At 40.7% G+C, this 19,229-nt stretch overlaps 1 long non-coding RNA gene across 1 annotated transcript; it reads left to right on the top strand.

The window, feature by feature from the left end:
- The first annotated feature begins 244 nt into the window (after window positions 1–244).
- LOC141567881 (uncharacterized) lies at window positions 245–11,293 on the top strand. The gene is made up of 3 exons (XR_012490824.1): window positions 245–1,517; window positions 4,935–5,058; window positions 8,680–11,293. It is a non-coding gene; the product is annotated as an uncharacterized LOC141567881 (long non-coding RNA).
- The last annotated feature ends 7,936 nt before the right edge of the window (window positions 11,294–19,229 follow it).

Raw genomic sequence — 19,229 nt, forward strand, 5'->3', positions numbered from 1 at the left:
AAGAAGGCTGCGGGAAAGAGGGGAGCGTGGGACAGACATGCTCAAAAGAGCAGAGTCCTGAGGATGCTGAAGGCCTGAGAGAGAGAGAGGGAGAGAGGGAGAGAGGGAGAGAGGGAGAGAGGGAGAGAGGGAGAGAGGGAGAGAGAGAGAGAGAGAGAGAGAGAGAGGAAGAGGGGGAGGAAGTGGGGAGCGAAGGGGGAGGGATGGAGGGTGGAAGAGAGAGGGGAAAAGGGAGCGGGGACACCTTCCACCACCAATCCCCATCCGCTTTCATTCCTTGAGGCCTGGTTGTATTTCAGCTCATGTTCCTGGATTCACATGACTTTCTTTTCCTTTCTCCTTTCCTGACAATAAACCCCCCGTAATGGAGCCAGAGTGAGTGTGACTCTGTTCCCTGTTATCTAAACCACTTTTAATAAAATCGTGACAATCCTAACACAAATTAGAAAACATATTAGAGAGATAAACATCCTGAGCTGGGAGGGAATTTAGGAAGCATGAAGTTCAGTCTTGTCATTTTGAAGACGAGGAAAACAAAGCTGTGAAAGGCTACCGTCTGAGGTCACACAGCTGGTTTCTGAGAAAATTGCATGTGTTAATTTTCTTTCCGGAAGTTTATAAAATGCAAACAACAAAACAAACCCTATCATTGTTGATTTTTAATGAGAACAAAAATAAAATAGTATGGGTAAATCAGTTTAAGTTTTAAGTTGAATCTAACTTTTTCAGGACTCACTACCTTAATGGGGTTATATCGCCAGTTATAATGCACATTTGTTAATGTTTGCCCCTAAATGAATAATGTAGGGCCTGTTTCTTGTAAAATATCACCTTCCCACCCAAATGCAGTAGCACCCCCTTACCTGTGGTTTCACTTTCCATGGTTTCAGTTACCCTCGGTCAACCAAAGTCCAAAAGTATTAAATGGAAAATTCCAGAAATAAACATATGTTTGGAGTTGCAGGCTGATCTGAGTAGCATGATGAAGTCTCATCAGTCCCGCTACGTCCAATGGGAGGTGATTCACGCCTTGGTCCAGTGTGTCTACACTGTGGACGCTCCTGCCCATTAGTCACTCAGGAGCTTCTCCGAGATCACATCACCTACATGTCTCAGGGTCACAGTGCTTGCGTTCAAGCCACCCTAACTTTAAAAAAAATTATGGGATATGATCCTTGGATGGAAAACATCATTAAAGTCACCTGTATGATCATAGAAGGATTACAGCCCTGAAGTGACACTTGACAAGTTGAAAAGAAACAGACAGCAACTTCTGATTACTTCTGTTTTTCTAAAAGTTTTCAGCAGGAAAACATTCAACTAGTGAGGATTGACAACCATGGACATGGTCAGGGTTCCAGGATCCAGGATCACCCCAAGTGGATAATTTCCACTCCATCTGATGAATCCTCAGCAGGTGGATGGAGGGCTAACCTATGTCTTGATGCCGGCGTATTCACCTCACGTCACCTCATCGCACAGGTGCTGTGTCACTTCTCATTGGCAGAAGAAGAGGGGTGAGTGCAGGACAATGAAATATTTTGAGAGAGAGAAGCCACATTCACATAACTTTTATTACAGTATATTGTTATAGGTGTTCTATTTTTGTTGTAAATCTTTCTGTGCCCAATTTATAAATTACACTTCATTATACTTTATCATGTATAAGAAAAAACATAGCGTATATAGGAGTCAGTACTGTCTGTGAATTGGGCATCCACTGGGGGGCTTGGAACATATCCCCTGTGAATAAGGGGGGACAGCTGTATACTGGGGTCCGGGGAGTGTCTCCAGAAAGATGCTCTCATGCCTTCCCCCAGAGGCTGTCTTTTGTTCCCGCTATTTGGGGGCGGGGGGGGGGGTAGCCAAATTTGAGGCCATCACTGCCTCATCTGCCCATCTGCAGGGAGGCGGGGAGCTCTGGGCAAAGGTCCCTGTTTGTGTGCTGTTCCCAGAGCAGCTCCGGCTTACTGGGCTGGGTCCCGAGAAACCACAGCCCACCCCAGCCTGCCTACTTCCTCTGAATGCCTGACTGCACTTTCCCCTCTCCCCTTCCTCCCTTTTCTCTGTGTAGTTCCCAGTGTTTGCTAAACACAGACAGAATATTTGCTAGCAAGCACCACTGCAGGGGGAGGGTGTCACTCACTCCTTCATTCACTTATTCACTCACTCTGTTGTGGTGGGGGGAGGGCATCAGCTCCCTGGCTTTGTGCTTCCAGGGGAACCACTTATTTGGGGTCACACTCTGCCTTCTCTCCCACCCCCTCTTACCTGGGAAAGGGGCAGTTTCCCAAATTGGTGTGTGTGACAGAGGGACAGCATATGTCTGGCCCATTCCTTCTCCTCTTTGCCCAGCTCTCCAACATGTCTCTACCAGTCTGGGCAGGCCTTTCCAGGGAGGCCTGCAGTTTTCCATCCCTACCTAGAAGAGTGCAGGTGTTTAATTTTGGGAGGAAGTACTAATAGATCACCTAATGCCAGTCTCGTGCCAGCTAGTATTTTATACAGTAATTGATATTTTTATCTTCATACATCTAATTCTGCATCTAATCTCTCATTTAGTTCTGAACACATAGGGTATGAGTGTTATTTATCAAGTCCCTCAAGTTAAAAATCACCTACTATGTGCTGGTCACTGTATTAAGCCTTGGGGGTTCAGAGAATGCTAAGAAAACCCTTCAGAATCTTCAGAGGACTGATGTGTAGGGAGCAGAATGTAAGTGAGGGGTAGAGAAGTAGGGAGCAGAGAGCAAGGCAGAGACCACGTGGGGTGTGACAATGGAGGTGTGTGTGTGTGACGCATGTATATGTGAAAGTGTGTTGCTTGTTTTGTAAGCAATGAAGAAATGACAAAGGTGTCACTCTCTAGTAAACTTGTGTTTTGTAAATGCTACTCTGGCCACAGAGGATGTTACTTGGGCGGGAGGGACCAACTGCGCTAGAGGAAGACAGCAGTGGCAGGGACCTAGTGGGATATGGAGGGTGCATTAGCAGAGTCCTGGGTTTCTGGCCTGGGAAATGGATGCACATTGGTGCCAAGACTAGAAACATCCAAAGAAGAGCATCAGAACGAGGCAGCCTAGGTCTGATGATTGCTTGTGTGTTTGTGAGTTTTCTTTTTCTTTTTTGTATTGATGCACTCATGCTTGACTGAAGTTGTGATTTTTATATTCACTCTGTCTTTTATTCCCTCCAATATAGATAGTTATGATAGAATAACATGTATTTTTCACACAGAGCCTTGGTACTTACAGGTATAAAAATCTACATTCTGGTAAAAACATTTTTGATTAAGTAGTAAAACTTTCACCCGTGACTTCAACTTACTGTGTTGTATAATATTGTCTTCCATCTTCTTTTCATTTGCAGGCTTGATGTGTTTTTGTCTGATGAGTTTTTGATTTAAACTCAGTTATAATCATTTTGTTTAGTCTTAAGTGGCAAACTCTGGATAGAGTTTGCCACTTAAGATTATATAACATGAGCATATTTTTTTGGTGTAAGAATTTTCATAAACACACATGATATTGGTGTGATATTCCACTGAGCAAACACATTCTAGTTTATTTAATTATTTCCCTGTGTTTGGATAGTTCAGCATTTTTGTTTCCTCCACTTTTTGCTGTTATAAAGGCATAAAGGAAAGAGCATTTGAAATTTGAAATATAAAAGGTTCTAAGTCTATCCTTGCTGCTGGTAACCATGGGGTTTGGGGCAAGTGACTTGGTCTCTTTGAATCTGTGTTTTCACTCTATAAAATGAGCATAAATAATTTCCATTTCAAAGGTTGCTTTGAGCATTACATGGATATTATGCATGAGGCACCATGTACAATGTTTAACACATAGTAAATGTTTAATAAAATTATTTATTTCCTACCTCTTTCATAAGATGTGAATCCATTAAAAAAAAAATGATTCCAGATCACTAGAAGACAAGTACTTTGCTTTATCAAAACACCAGCAGTTTGTCCTAAAAGATATTATAATTCAGAGTTAATCATTTTCCACATGTACCAGAAACCAGTATAAAGTTTAATTTTACATAGGACTGCACTGGAATGGATTATCTTCATGAGTCAGCTCCAACATGAGTTCCCAAATAAGTAGATGAGCTATCCTTTGGTATAGAATTATCCCCCCTCACCAGCCATGATTAATATAAAGATTACATCTCTATCTATCTATCTATCTATCTATCTATCTATCTATCTATCTATCTATCTATCTATCCATCCATCCATTCATCTATTCATCTGTCTATCCATCTATCTCTCTTATATCTATCATCCATCTATCATCTAATCTATCTATCTACTATTATCTACCTGTCATCTATCTTCTATCCTCTATCTACCTACCTATTAATGCCTGGATTTGTCAAATAAGTCAGGAGGCTCCTTGATGCCACTCCTGGGTTTTGAAGATGACACGGGCTGAAAGAGACTGCGTACCTTTGTGTTTGCTGAAGGGAGGGGGGCATGCTTACAGTTTGTCTGCATGCTGAAACAAATTATTTATTAAATGTTTCAATTAAAAGCTGCCGAGGATCCACTGGGACCTGGACCACTAGTGATGAGGGTTCTCTCTCAGTATCACTCCTTCATCACTGAGCATGTATGTGGGGCTGCCCTGTTAGGACCTGTGCTAGGAGACATGGGACAGTGGTAGTGCCCACTTCATCAGGTGGCTCAGAGTCCAGGGGAGAAAGACCTGGGACCGTTTCCTGCTGTAGGAAAGAGCTGTGATGGAGGCTTGTCAGCTTCATCCATTCAGTCACTCACTGTCTGTTAATTACTTAGTACTGGTCCGACCTGTGCGGAGTCTGCACAGACAATAAGAAAACACTGTGGTCCCTGCCCTTGTCTGTCTGTCAATCCTGTCTAGGAGTCATTTGGCACTGAAAGCATTCTTCTTTGTCTCGCCTGTCCTCAGCGGAAATGAATTCAAGCAGTGGAGCTGTTGAAAATAGGACAATGAATTAAACAAACATTTTCCCCATGGGAACTGGGATGGGGCTACAGGATGGATTTATCTCTCAGCGCCAGACCCGCCTGAGGTAACCTGACTTGCTTTCCAAATCCGGTCTGTTCCTTAGTACGTTGAAGTTTATTTGTTGTTCCCTTGTTTTAAAGTGGGAAAATGTTTATGTAAATTGGTGTCAGTCCTGTAAAGAGGATTAAATTGGTCACATAATGGTCTAATGTTTTTCCTCAGTTCACAAAAGTTGGCACTGGTTTCTTCTTGTCTGGACCTAGACTGTCCTCCCGGGAGTCGTGACTAAATGGCAGCCAACCCGATTGTTGCTGGGACCCCTAGTGTTGAGTCTTCTCCTATTGTTCTCTCTCCCATCTCTTCCTAAACCCCAGACCTACAATTAGCAACTATAATGATTGTTAGAGATGCATCCTATTGGTGAAATCAGTGGGACTTAAGATCATGGGTTGAATAAACTTTTTGAGATAGCCCCTAAATTGGCTCAAGAAAAGTATAAGGACTTAGCAAAGCCTGTGGCCCACATGCTTAGAGATGACACCTGAAACTTGACCCCCCAATCCAGTCACTAGCTTCAATTCAGGCTGGTCTTTAAACAGTATCCAACTGGGTGTGGATTCTGGTTGCCTGGTTGCCCAAGCAGACTGACTCTAGAATGTTCTTTGTTGCCTGATTGAAGTTTTTATGTAAGATGGTAAAGGATACAGAGCTGGGTTTTTTACCTCATGTATGGAACTCATGGCCTGACTGATTTCATACTCCATGTGTGTGTGTGTGTGTGTGTGTGTGTGAATTTTGTCTGAGCCCTGCTTTCGTTCATGGAGGAGTAGCTCAGTCTCAATTACCTCAAACTTTTCTGTGGCTACCATTATCCAGTACCAAAAAGAACTTAAGATTTATACATGACCAGATTGACTAGGGTTGGTTTGCCATACCTTTAATGATAATACTGATTTACACACATTATCATTAAGATGTTCATAATGCATTAGTGTATTTTTAGTCTATTGCCATACAACCTATCTCAAAACTTAGTGGCTTAAAATAATAATAAAGAAATTATTGTCAGTCATAGTTTCTGTAGGTTAAGGGTTCAGACGGCACAGCACAGACAGTTTATCTCTACTCCTCAAATGTTTGGGGTCTCCCCTAGAAGACAGGAAGGCTGAGTGCTGACATCACCTGAGGCACATCTCTCACTCATGCTCTCTGGGGACTAGCTGGGGCTGTCACACTCTGTCACTTCCAACATATCTATTGACTAGAAGCCAGTCACCAAGCCCAGCCCACATTCAGGGAAGGGAATAGGCTCAGTGGAGGGAAAAGTGTCAAAGAAGTTGCAAAAATATTTTTAAATCACCACAATTAGCAAAAAAACAAACAAAAAAGAAACAAAGAAACACAGAGACATAGAGTCTAATCCTATTTTGGTAAAAAGAAAAAAAATATATATATATATATATATATATATATATATATATATATATATATATATATATATATATATGAAGATTGGAAGACTACGTTCCCAAGGGTAACGCTTATCTTTTTACTTTATATGTTTTCTAAAATGTTCAATGTATACATCTACTTTTACACTCATGAAAGGCAGTAAATGATTTCTATTTTCATTACACATTATGAATAATACATGAATAAGCTGTGAAGAATTCAATCAATATAGTGATATATAGAATGAAAAGTGAAATCTGTCATCATTTCTGCCACGATGAGAAATGCTGCCTTTCGTACATACGAAATTCACCGATATGAATGGTTTCCTTTCAGCTTTCTGCTTTGTTCTGCCTTTTCCACAGTGTTCATAGACTGATAGCTTTATCATGTACTTTGGCGTCTGCTGGCCATTTGTCATGTCTCTCTGAATTTGTTCACACTTTTTCTTCTGGGATTGTCCTCTTTTCTCTCCTTCTGAGTCCGACCCTCTCTCTGTCCTTCCTACCTCAATCATTTACCAATCTCACAACCACCCTCCTAGCCCTCCCCTCCCACTTTGGGTGCATAATCAATACCCTTCCTTTTCTCTACCTTGTGTTACCATCGCCTCAGTAAGTTATTCTCTAGACTGTGAGTTCTGACCCTCAATACCTCCCTCACAGTGCCCAGTGGGGAGAGAGTGTTTAAGAAAACATCGCTAAACAATGAATTTTACTTTTGCTTCCAACATACTCTATTGTATGAGGGGGCATGTCCCTTATTCTTACCAAGGAAAGTACCAGATGGGTGGGAAACCAAAACAATTTTAGTCAGCCTTTCATGATAACTCAAAAGAGACCTTTGGATAGTAAGAGATTGTTTTTCTATGATTATTTTATTTTATGTAGGATGGCAGCATACTATAAATATTCAACAAGTTTTGCTACTTTGGTCTCTGTGTCTATATATTTAACAGCTGTGGTGTCTTTTAAGGGTAGTTGGCTTAAATCATAAGGAAATGTATTACCACATGTGACTAGAAGTCCAGAGAGAGGTTGATTAGGTAGTGGCTGAAAGATGTCAAAAAGAATCCAACTATGTTTCCATATCGTCACTCTGTCACCTTAAGCACTGCCTTTAAACGTAAGCACAACACACTTGAGTTACTGTAGTAGTATTAGGTTGGTGCAAAAGTAATTTTTGTTTTTACAATTATTTTTAACCTTTTAAACCGCAATTACTTTTGCACCAACCTAATAGATGTCACGGCCACATACGAAAATACATGGAAGGGCTACTATATATATATATATTCTGCTCTATGTATTCTACTCTGTAGCAGCAACTTTATAAAACTCAGTAATCTCTTTTTCGAAGGTGAAAATAATAATATTACCCACTTCATAGTTTATTGTGAGCATTAAATAAAACAGTCCATGGAAATTACGTAGTGTCTGGTATGTTTTCTGTGCTAAAAAACAAACAAAACAAAACAAAAAACAAAAACAAAAAAAAAAAGAAAGAAAGAAAAGGTAATTATCATTTTATTCTTTTATTCTTTCAAAACATTTATTTCAGAGGTTCAAATGTATACATTAATCTTTTCTTTCCAATACCATCTGTTTCATAGAATAACCTTTCCCTTAGATAAGGTCACCAGGGTAGACTTTGATTAATTCTGTGCCTCATTTTGTTTTTAATTTTATTCAATACATCATTTACATTAAATAAATATGTGCTCTGTCCACCTTTACATTAATATATTCTGATATATATATATATATATATATATATATATTTTTTTTTTTCCATCAGACCTCCAGTAGGAAAGTATTTGCATTGTGCCACCATATTTCAATTACTAGAGTTTCCATGTTTAATTTTTCTTTTGTGGCCAAAAGAAGATGGTTCCTAAGGGACCAGAGATTTAATTTTTTTAAAAAGGCTAAAATGGCAATTTAGGAACCTTAAAATACAGACATTGGGGTGAAATGAGGGCAAAGACTTATTCACAGGAAGCACAGAACTTTGAGTCCGTTGGCCCCAAACCAAGGGCACCAAGTTATCCAGAGGTGTCTCAGGGCTCTCGTGCCTTGTGGGGGCCTCTCCGGGTGATTGAATTAAGCTTGTCTGCATGGTAATTGCAAAAAGGTTGACTCATCGAATTTAAATATGCCTTTGATAGAGGGCTTGTCCCTGGTCTTCCTCAGAAGTAGACTTACTCATAAGCTTTCCTGTCATCTGTCTGCAGCTTCCTGGGTGACAGTGTGCTCTCAGGCATAAGCCATTGAAGGAGACAGGATGCAGCGTCAGAGCATTGTCATGTGCGTGGAGTCGGATCTAACACCTAATGCAGACACGACAGACCCATAAAGCACTGTGGACCCCTGGCTCAACCTTCCCGTCACCAGGATCTACTTCAGGGAGCTCAGCCAAAAAGCCAACACACTGCTTCTTCCCACCAGGGTCAAATAAAAGTCGCTTTGTAAAAACGGTTTTTCTTGAATGTGGAGTACTTTGCCAGGCCCATGGGCAGACACAAAGGGTCAGGTACTGCTAGTATGATTCTAATAAATATTTATTTCATGTTACTGATTATCCTGAGGCATCCTGTCCTTATATCTTGGAGGCTACAGGCCTCTGGACAAGAGACAGACAGCACATCCACATGGAGAAGTACAACAGTGACACTGTGCACAGGAGAGTGTGAGGAGCGTTGTCACTTTGGTGTAACCTGGACACGCAGACAAAGCTTGTTTCTGGAGTGATGTGCACCACACTGTTGCGATCAGTTATTTCAAGAGGAGCAACTACGGAGGGGGATGGAAGTTTTGTTCCTTTTATTTGTGCTTTTCTATATGGTTTGATGTTTATTTCTAATTTGCTGATACTCTTTAGTGTTTTTGTTGGTAGTATTATGGGTACTTTTATTGTTTTTGTACACTTTATACTTAAAATTGTTTATAAATGTTACTTTGCAACATGAGATAAAAAGACAGACAGTAAGTGCAAGGACAAAGAGTGACTCAAAGTGAAGGGATGGAAGATGAATCTCCAAGTAAATGGCATCCAGAGAAAAGTGGGTGTAGCCATACTTATATCTGACAAAATAGATTTCAAACTAAAACTGGTAACAAGAGACAGAGATGGACATTTTATAATGATAAAGGGGACAATACATCTGGAAGACATAACACTTTTTAATATATATGCACCCAACCTGAAAGCACCCCAAAACATATAAAGCAACTACTAACAGAACTAAAAGGAGAAACTGACAAAAATGAAAGTATACAGGGACCTAAACACGCCATTGACAGTAATAGATGGATTATCCAAACAGAAAATTAACTTAAAAAGTCTGCCTTAAATGACACATTAGACCAAATGGACATAATCAACACTTATGGAACTTTTCATCCTAGCACAACAGACTATACATTCTTTTCTAGTGCACATGGAACATTCTCAAGGATAGACCATATGTTGGGACACAAAGCTAACCTCAGCAAATTTAAGAAGATTGAAATCATACCAAGCATATTCCCCGACCACAATGCTTTGAAATTAAAGATCAACTGAAAAAAGAATGTGGGGGGAAAACCCCCACAAATATGTGGAGATTAAACAATATGCTACTGAAGAACAACTGGGTCAAAGAAAAAATAAGAGAAGAGACGAAAAGATGTATAGAGACACATGAGAATGACAATGCGACATATCAAAACTTTTGGAGAATGCAGCAAAAGTGGTAAGAAGAGGGAAGTTTATAGCATTACAGGACTACATCAAAAAAAACAAGAGAAATCTCAAATAAAGAACCTAATATTTCACTTTAAAGAACTAGAAAAAGAAGAACAAATATAGCCTAAATTCAGTAAAAGGAAGGAAATAACAAAAAGTAGAGCTGAATTAAACAAAATAGAAACAGAAGGAAAATAGAAAATAACGCAACAAAGGGCTGGTTTTTTAAAAGGATTTAAAAAATTGAAAACTTCTGGCTAGAGTCACTGAGAAAAGACTCAAATAAACAAAATCAGAAATGAAAGAGAAGTTAACGATGGACACCACAGAAATATGAAGGACTACACAAGAAAACTATGTAAGTGTTTGTGAGAATGTGGAGAAACTGGGCTCCTCAGATATTATTGGTAGGAATGTAAAATGGGGCAGCCACTTTGGAAAATAGTTATGAAGTTTCTCAAAATGTTAAAATGAAGTTATCGTATGACCCAGCAATCCCACTCCCAAGAGAAATACAAACACAAATCCACCCAAGACCTTATACACTAATGTTCATGGAAGCTTTATTCCCAAAATGGAAACAACTCAACTGCCCCTCAGCTGATAAATAGATACATAAAATGTAATGATGGAATATTATCCAGACATAAAAAGGAACGAAGCCCTGATGCAAGCTACAACATGAATAAACTTTGAAAACATTATTCTAGTGGAAGAAGCCAGTCACAAAAGGCCATATATTACATGATTTCATTTATTTGAGATTCCAGAATAGATAGATCTATAGAGACAGACAGCAGGTTAGTGGATGTTGGGCTGGAGTGAGGGTGGAATGTGGAGTGACTTCTAATAGGGTTCTTTCAGGCTCAGGAAAATGTTGGAAGATGGAATGTAGTAACAGTTACATAACTCAGAATATACTAAAAACCACTGACATGTACACTTTAAATGGGTGAATTGTGTGGAACGTGAGTTATAGCTCAGGAAAACTGTTACATTATGAGAACAAACGTTAGGTTTCTGAAGAGAAAAGAATGTATAGCTGCCACTGGATTGGTTATTTTTCTTCGTGGCATTTTTATGCCTTTGTCAAGTACGTTTCCCCAGGGGCAGAAGTGATTTGTGGGTGTTTTAATGGGGAATATGAAGTCTATGGGTTTCCTAATTGTCAAAAGATAAAGACACTTAAATGTGTGTAATGGGAGAACCTTTTGTTAACATGAACCTTTTTTCTTTTCTGTGAACCGTGAGGGGTTTCATGGGGCTGCTGACAAAGCCCTAAAAGGCCAGTCTGGCCAGAGGTCCTACTCTGGGAATGTATGTGTTCTGGTGAAAATCCAGCTGTTCTCTAGAAACATTCTAAGCTCCTTTGAATCTGGTGAAAGTGTGTCACATTTTGGTGTGATTCACTCGGCACAGGTTCCTGGTCTGTACCAGGCCTTCATCCTGAACAAGGACAAGGGAACTTTTAGGATGAAAGTCTGACTTTGACAAAGTCGGAGCAGCACCACCACCCATGATAGTGACTGGTGGCAAGAACCAGACTCTCAGTTGCCACCTGTCACTCTCAGGCCACGTCCTGCCACACCTGTGCCACTGTGAGGACATGGTGACTGGTGGACAGGTGGGTGCTACTCCACACACAAACCCATGGAAGGCAATAGGAGGGTTTGAGAGCAGATGCTTTCTTTGAAAACTGACCTCATAGGCTTTTTTGCACATGTAACAAATTCATTTCTGAGAGGGCTGCACTTACATAGTAATGAGGAGACATTCACCGACCCTGTACAGAGTAAGAACCCTTGGGAAATGTGGAGCAGTAGCTATTATCATCCAACCCCTTACTCCCGTATTGAGATGAAAAGACAAACTTTGGCAGGTATAGTTAATTTTATCAAGTATCAGTGAAGCCTGATGTTTATTTCACCACCATAAATCTTTCTACAGTCAGCCCTTTGTTTCTGCCCCCTCCCTTCCCAGCCACTTGGCTTGAAATGAGACTTCACTTGATTTAGCCATTTCTTGTCAACCTGGCTGAGCTACTTAGAGTTACTGGGAAAGGTGATTTATTTCTCTGAGGTAGTGTCTTCAGTCTTTTTCATATCAGCAAAGGTGGAAAAACAATATTTCTTGGATAAAGTGGGAAGAGAACAGATTAGTATGTGGCAGAACTATTTCATTTCTGCCCCCCTGACCTGTGGCCATTTCAGTGAAGTCTGCTTAGACTTTTATGAGCTAAAAGCTCAGCTCTAGCTCTCAGAAGGTAGAAGTGGGCTGTGGTGTAAGACAAGAAAGCAGATCGCCAACTCGCAGCATGAAAATTCTGAGCAAGGATTCAGGAAGGTAGAACTTCCAAGGGACACCCAGGCATCAGGACCAATGGACGGTGATGGAAGGTGATTAAGAATAATGTAAGAGCCAAAAATTTAAAGACCGGAAGATATAAATAACTCAGTCTATTTCAGATGTGAGAAAGTTGAGTCTGTAGAGATTAAATGTTTTGCCAACAGTCAGTATTCTGGTGCGAATATCCTGGGTGAAGATGAGGGCTACGGGACCCACATTCTCTATTGCAAAGAACACTTTTCCTCCTGAATGGCCACTGTAATTTCAAGTTCAACAGCTGGCTTCCTACTGTTTCTCCTGCTCCCAGACCAGGTAAGTTGCCTGTTGGTTGTTGAAACAGAGCACTCTAATTTCACCTGATCCAAAAGGGAGTTTATTTTGTTAAACATGCAAATTCAATAGAACAATGTGTCAGTACCTGGGCTGAAGTCAAGCTGTTACCTGTGGGTTTTCCTAGATTTGTCCTCAGATAAAATTCTGTTTCTCTGGAAAGTGACAGAATGAGGGAATTTTAATATATCTTAGATCCCTGCATGGTCGGTGACCAGCAGATCTTCATCCTTACTGACTCTGAAAATACTCATTTTGTCTTTTAATCTTATAGTTTTTTTGAATCTCTAGGCTATATCATTGGCTTATTTTAAAACTCCTTTGTTTGTGGCTGATTAGATGTGGCAGCAACTACCCCCAGCTTGCTGACAATGGGAAGGAAAAAGCAGTTACAAACTCACATAGTGTCGGAAGCTAGAGCGGTGGCATATGGAACAGATGGGACAGAGGGCTGCTGTGGTCTCACCTGAGGAGCAGGAGCTGACTCTGGACCATACAGGTCTTACCTCTGACGGTATGTGCCTGTCATTAAAGGGTTTACAACCGCTACCCGTAGACCTCTTCCATAGCGAGGATGAATGTATACATAGGAAAATACTTTGGGAAACAGTTTGGCAGTTGCTTATGAGGTTAAACATACACTTGTCCTGACTGAGCAATTCTACTCTTCGATATCTAAGATAGCATATTTACACACAAACACACAAGGTTTGTATTTGTTATCTATTGTGCCTTTTAAAAAATCACCCCATGATGCTGAGCAGAGCCCAGAATGAAGGAAGGAGCCAGACAGGTACATAGGAAGAACAGCTTTTGGGTGGAAGAAACAGCAAGAGCAAAGGCCCTGAGGTCTGACCATGCTTTGTGTACTTGTGTTATGGGCAGAGGGGGAGAAGTGCACGATGAACCAGGAAGGCTTTACAGGCCACTGTGAAGACTTTGGTGGTTGCTGGATAACCTGTCCTGCCCTCACATTTAGCATTTAGCAAGTGCTGAGGGTGGAAAAAAAGGAGGCCATCTTCTTTTTATCCCTCAGTGTGGTATGTGCTGAAAATTAGTTACCTTAAGGTGCTTTCTGAACAAAGTAGAGAAAAGTTTTTGTTGTATTTTTTTTTTTTTTTTTTTTTTAGGCTAAGATGCATGATCTCACTTCAACTCATGTCATCTAATGGGGTCTCTTGCCTCCTGGGTCTTGTGTCATCTTTGGTAACTAACTAACTAGGAAGTCCCAGGGTGATGTGCACCACAGAGGTGCACTTCTGTAGAATCCATTGCCAGGACAACAAAGAGCAGTGGTTAACACCTTGAACTTGAACAGACTGCTTGGGTCTGAATTCAGGTCTTGCCACTTGCCTATAAGATGGGGACAAGGGACTAGCAAGACTACATATATGAACAAAATTGAAATATCAATAAAGCTATAGAAAACCTAAAAAGAAATTCTAGTGCCAATTTGAGTATGTAGAAGAATCAGCAAAAATGAAGATAGGATAGGACAATTATTGAATCTGAGGAACAGGGAAAAAAGAAAGACTGAAGAAAAATGAACGGAGCCTAAGGGACTTGTGGGAAATTAAACGAACCAACATATTCATTGTGGGAATTCCAGAAGGAGAAGAGTGAGACAAAGGGGCAGGGAGAATATTTGAAGAAATAATAGCTGAAAACTTCTCAAATTTGATGAAATACATGAATATAAACATCCAAGAAGCTCAATAAACTCCAACTAGAAAGAACTCAAAGAAAACCACACGAAGACTTAATTATAATCAAACTGTCAAGTCACAAAGAGAATCTTGAAGACAGCAAGGGAGAAGCAACTCATCACATACAAAGGGTTCACAAGATCTTCAGCAGATTTCTCATCAGAAACTGTGGAGGCCAGAAGGCAGTGGCCTGACATACTGAGTGCAAAATCCTGTCCTTCAAAAGTGAGAAAGAAATATTCCCAGATAAACAAAAGTGGAGGGAGTCTGTTCCAGTAGATCTGCAAGAATTGCTCAAGGACGTAAAGCAGGGTGAAATGAAAGGACATGAGACAGTGACTCAAAGCCATATAGAAAAATAAAAAGCTCAATAAAGGTAAATACGTGGGCAGTTATAAGAGCTAGCATTATTGTAACACTGGTTTATTACTCCTCTTTTTTTCTATATGATTTAAGAGATTAATACATTGTTTTTTACATGAGAAAAGTCACCCCAAATATAGTGGCTTATGACAGCAATCATGTTTCTCACGGTTGTAGTAGTACAGACATGCAGAGGGGTCCAGCTGCATGGAGCTGGTTCAGCGTCTTTCATTTGGTCGCAGTGAATTCTGGGTCAGGGCTGGAGGATCCATTTCCACTCAGCTGTTGACTAGGGACCTCGGTCCTTCTCCACAGGGTGGCTTCAGACCCTTATGGTGGTACAACAGACGTCTTCTCCAGAGCAAGGTACTCCAGGGCCCAGGCAGCAGCTGCAGGCTTATATAACCTAGGCCCAGTCACACTGTCACTTTTGCTGTGTTCTGTTGTCACAGGGCCAGTTCCATTCAAAGGAGGAGGAGATGACAGGATGTTGTGTGCTAGGACGGAGGCTGGCTGCCAGTGTTCACAGTAAATGTATTACCAACAATCGCAAACTGGAAACAGCTCAAATGCCCATCACTATGAGAACTGATAAGCTAATGTTTTAATGTAACGTAGCACATAAAAAGGAAGAACTATTGACACATCAATAGAGGTGGATCTCAGCTGCTAGGTCAAAGAGGCCAAGTACAGAAGAGACTATATAATTTCATTTCTACGACATTTGAGAACAAGTAAAACTAATCTGTGGTGATGGGACTCAGAATGGGTCTCACCTCTAGGTGTTGACTGGAAGTAGGAATGAAGAAACTTTCTGCGCATGCTTCACACGTTCCTTCTTTGATCTGGGTGGTGGTTGGACAGGTATTTCCACACACACATTCAGCAAGTACATACAACATTAGTATACCTTACATGCTTCATTGTGAGCATGTGCTGACTCAAGGAAGTAAAACAGTTATCCGAAGCTGTTAGGTACCGGCTCCCTCTGTCATATGGCCAGGAGATTTACCCTCTTCCATCTTGGCTTGGACGAGTTGACCTGGGACTGGAGATTCTTGGAACTGAAGGGTATTAGACAGCCATTCTTCCAGCGTTACTTTGAAAAAGTAGCTCCATTCAGATAGGGAAGAAATATGAGCACTGCTATTTGTGTTACAGAATTGGAGCTTTTGAGTCCCACACCCAGACAGAGCTTCCTTCCAATTGGATTTTCTACCTTCTCATGTGAATGGACAAGATTGATAGTTAAAGAATCCTAACTATAAAGGAAAAAAGTTCTGAGAAGAAAATGCCAGATAAGCAAGATTTGTGTTTGAATGAAAAGTCATAATATACAATATTTCTGTAAGTCTCAGTAAGTCGCGTACTAAAAAAAAAAAAAAAAAAAAAAAAAATCAAGGACGAGGCAATTTAAGAGCATTTCATCTGGAAACGAGTTAGAGCGATGGACTCAGCAAAGAGCTCCTGGGGGCTTATTTTGGTGATGCTCTAATTCTCAGGCTGGAGGCAGGTCCACATATTCCTTTCATTATGTTTCATCTTATATCCCCTTGACTTTCATAAATATACTCCATAAGGAAATGAAAACTCTAGTTACTCTCATACTTCTGAGGGCACATCTAAATGATAGTAGGACACTCACTATATAAAAAGGACAGAATAAAAAATGTACAATTGAAAAAAACTTTTTTTTTAAGACTTAGAACTAGAAGCCCCCCCCCCAAAAAAAAAAGGTGGAAAAAAAAATAGCACTAAATAGGTGATTAAATAGCCAAATAAGAATGCCAGAAAAATAAGGCAGAGAGGAGTAAATCAGAAATAAGAACAATTTCCCAAGCCATGCACCCCCTAAGTTGAAATTCTTTTCCACCAATCAGGCACAAATGAAAAACCTGAGAACACCTAAGATGATGATAGAGAAGATTCTAAGTTCTAAAGCTTACAAAATATCCAAGGACAGGACACTTGACAAAGGACCAGAAATCAGAACGCCAGACTCCAAAGCTGGAAGTCAGTAGAGCAATACCTTCAAAACAGAGCGAGCCACTCCTCACCTTTACCTTGGTACCTTGGCAAGTTGTCCAGAGCCAGTGGAGAGGTGATAGGGGATAAAGCTACTCTGACAGTCTATCAAGTTAGCTTCGAGCATCCTTCCTTCTCAAATTGATACATAGTGGTTTATGCCATAGATCTGGGTAGTGAACTAAGAGACAGGACCTGGGATTATTCCTATGAGAAAGGGAAGATAATAAAGGGGAATCTCAGGTTGCCAGCCATGCAGGAAGTCTCGAGAGCTCCTACTTCACGTTAGAATAGGAGCTATGCTTTCACATGAATACAAGATGAATTAGTGATGGGGACACAGAAAAGAAACAAAGTCAGCAAAGGTATTAGCCATAAAAACCTCAAAATATCCAGGAATGAATTATGTCATTCTGGTTGGATTTGAATACTCCTTTAGCTTAAGGGTAAATCACTTTCACCAAATTTGGAAGGGAAAAGTTTGGGGTGGCAGTATGAGCCTTTAATAAGAAGTTACTAGAGAATGGCTACTTAGACAAAGGCCAAGAAGTAGTGTAAGGTTAAGAAGGGGCCTCTGGGGATAACAGTTCCCGGCTGAGCTCAGAGACAGTGTAAATTAAAAAGCTTCCAAGTTACTGGTGCCAACCGGTGTTTCACTTTAGAGCAGAGATTCAACTCCAAGCTAGGTCGTTTTGGCCGGGGGCTCTTCCATTAACCGGTGCCTTGTGATAATTTCTCCTGGAATTATCCTCCCTCGCCATAGAGCAGCTACATTTCATAAGGATTCCAGAAACCAGAAACGATCTCCAGTTCGTTCTGCAGAGCATTACTACTCTAAGACCCTGAAAAGAGGGTCCGAGGTCAGATGTTTGGTTAACAAGTTTCGAGCTCCCTTTGGAGGTTCACAGGACATTAATGTAATCAGCCTGAGAAGCCCAGCTAGAGAGAACCTGGCAGATTCTAGGTCAAGGCGTAAGCACTAGAGCCTTTTCTTTAGTTGGACCCAGATTCTGTGTCACCACCCTCCCTTGGGGATAAAAAAGACAAGTTGACACTGAGTAAATCACTTAAATGCCAGGCACTCTGCTACACCAGCCCTCCTTTCTCTGTGGGAAACTGAGATACCTGGCTTATCAAATCAGCTTCATTTAGAGGATCCCATGCACGTGCTTTGTTTTAGAGGGTAAGTCAGGAACTCATGACTATACCCATTTAGTTTTCTCACAGAGAGAAGCAGACGTGACTTGGCAATTCCCTTATTATTTAGCGCCTGATGTTTATCTGCCCTCGCTGCTGGGGCAGCGTTCCTGGTTTTTGTCGCTTTACTCCCAATGCATCGTGTAATGACTGTCACATCATATCCAATACATGTTTGAGTTTAGTGAACTTTAGTCACGCTGTGTCACTAGTAGTAGCTCCTAGGCAGCTGCAGCAAGACTTGAAATGTGGATAGCATAAAAATTTTAGTTTATTCTATTCAGTACTGAAAAACTTGGGAACAATTGGGTATGTGAATCTTTCAACTGTAAATCTTATAAAACCTTAAACATGTAGCTTTGTTAGTTCCTGTTTAAACTGAAAATTGGAGACTTGCCATCCATATACACTGGATATGAAAGTCTCAAGTTATACAAAATATTTTAGATGTATTCAATACAACTAAGATGTGTTTCATCTATTCCAGATTGCCAAAGTGAATTAGTTATCTTTAAATTGTTTAATGACCAAGTTCACCACTCCCCCCACTGCAGTCAAAGACTCTGGTTTTCCCCTTTGTGAGGTTTGGCCTGTAGCACAGTAGAGGGCAGTCCTTAGTCACAGACCTTTGCATCTCCACATCCAGCTTAGCCACCTCCCAAGCATCAGGCATCGACAAGCCTCAGAAAACCTTCTGTCAAGCTGAATCTGTACCCCTGGAAACTGGTCCACCCAAGAGCTGAATATGTTTAGTACAATGTAGTTAGGTACACAAGTTCTGGAGTTCGAGTTCATATCTCAGCTCTACCATTATTTGACCAAATGATACTGGGCAAGTTATTTGACCTCTGTGTGATCCACATCCTGGAAAATGGGATGAATGCCCACCTTATCATGAGACTCAAGTATGTTAGCAAGTGTCTAGGATAGTTATATAAAAAGCATCCAGTGTCCCTGTCAATGGAGTAAGTGAATAATGTTCCCTGCTTAGTAGTTTGAAGTCGGGTTGGCTTGACTACAGAGCAGCTGTTTAAAAGCCAAGATTAACACCTTTTACTTAGCTGCAAGGTCAAGTGACCTAGAAGTTCCT

The sequence above is a fragment of the Rhinolophus sinicus genome, linkage group LG12, assembly GCF_036562045.2.
Source record: "Rhinolophus sinicus isolate RSC01 linkage group LG12, ASM3656204v1, whole genome shotgun sequence".
NCBI lineage: Eukaryota > Metazoa > Chordata > Mammalia > Chiroptera > Rhinolophidae > Rhinolophus > Rhinolophus sinicus.